This window comes from Symphodus melops (genome assembly GCF_947650265.1).
Source record: "Symphodus melops genome assembly, contig: scaffold_338, whole genome shotgun sequence".
NCBI lineage: Eukaryota > Metazoa > Chordata > Actinopteri > Labriformes > Labridae > Symphodus > Symphodus melops.
In genome coordinates, this window is record NW_027636579.1 from 25,001 (window position 1) to 26,357 (window position 1,357).

Genomic DNA, 1,357 nt, shown 5'->3' on the forward strand with positions numbered 1-1,357 from the left:
TAACACTACAAAGCAGGACGCAGGTGATTGAAGCTATGAGCTAACTAAAGAGAGCTAACATTAGCATGCTAACACTACAAAGCAGGACGCAGGTGATTGAAGCTATGAGCTAACTAAAGAGAGCTAACATTAGCATGCTAACACTACAGTGCAGTACATCATTGTCCAAGTTACACAAACATGTTCAGTGCCCTTTTCCTAGTTCCACAAGCCCTTTAACTGTCCTATGCCTGCTTAAGGCCATTTTCCTAAAGTGACAGAAAAACACTACACAACCTGTCGTATATATATATATATATATATATATATACTACCATTTTTTGAAAAGAAAAAAAATTAAAATACTTTATTATACACGTGATAATTTATGTAGAGAAATTATTTGGTCATACATTTTTTTGTAATTCATAGTAAATCTCAAGAGCCATGACAGACAAAAATTCAGTGCATCACACATTATGTGGTTAAGATCCAGCTGCCTGTAATTATAAACCTGGCCAGTAGGGGGTTTTGTGTGCACATGAAGCTTCGTGACATGAACCCTTTCTCGAACCAATTGGCTCAAGTGGTTCAATGCCTCGTGAGGCTTCATCTCACCATCACTAGAGGTAACTTAAGCGAGCTAACATTAGCATGCTAACACTACAAAGCAGGACACAGATGATGGCAGCTCGGGCCGAACCTGCTGCTTGTGCTAAACTCCTTTATACGAATGCGATTGGAGGGGGGTTGGAGCTGTGTCTGTGGAGGAGGGTGAAGGCTTCAGTATGGAAGAGGCGTGGCCTAACAGTAGTTTGTTTTGATTTCATGCTGGAGCTCAAGGGCGACACCCACTGGATCAAAGAGTTGCAGATTCTTTAACGTGTTCTGAATATTCAAGTTTTTATTGTCAGTAAAATTATATCCTTTAAATTTTGAGTAAATGAACAACTGTCAACAACGAATAAATTAATCCTGTGTGTGTGTGTGTGTGTGTGTGTGTGTGTGTGTGTGTGTGTTTTCAGACAGCGCTGCACTGGGCAGCTAAGCAGGGCTGTCAGGAGGCCGTAGACTTGATGCTTCGCTCAGGAGCTGACATCAACGCCAGATCGGTGAGCAAGTGTGTGTGTGTGTGTGTGTGTGTGTGTGTGTGTGTGTGTGTGTGTCGTGCACTGTAAACAGCTGAGGTTCATAAATAACAGAAACATTTGGACGTGTTGTCAGCTCTTCAAATGTTTTGTATAAGAATTTAAAGGGACAGTTCAACATTTTCAGGAGTCCAGAAACATGACATGTCAAACTGGATTACGTTTCCGGTCACACACACACACACACACACACACACACACACACACACACACACACACACACACACAAA

General features: G+C 41.6%; 1 protein-coding gene across 1 annotated transcript in view; it reads left to right on the forward strand.

Moving 5' to 3' along the window:
* The window catches only part of LOC306819336 (uncharacterized protein), a 26,133-nt gene extending 24,994 nt beyond the window's left edge, over window positions 1–1,139 (forward strand). The window contains exon 8 of the mRNA XM_079373117.1: window positions 1,005–1,139. The gene's annotated coding sequence lies outside the window, so the exon portion shown is untranslated. The remainder of the gene's footprint in view (window positions 1–1,004) is intronic.
* The last annotated feature ends 218 nt before the right edge of the window (window positions 1,140–1,357 follow it).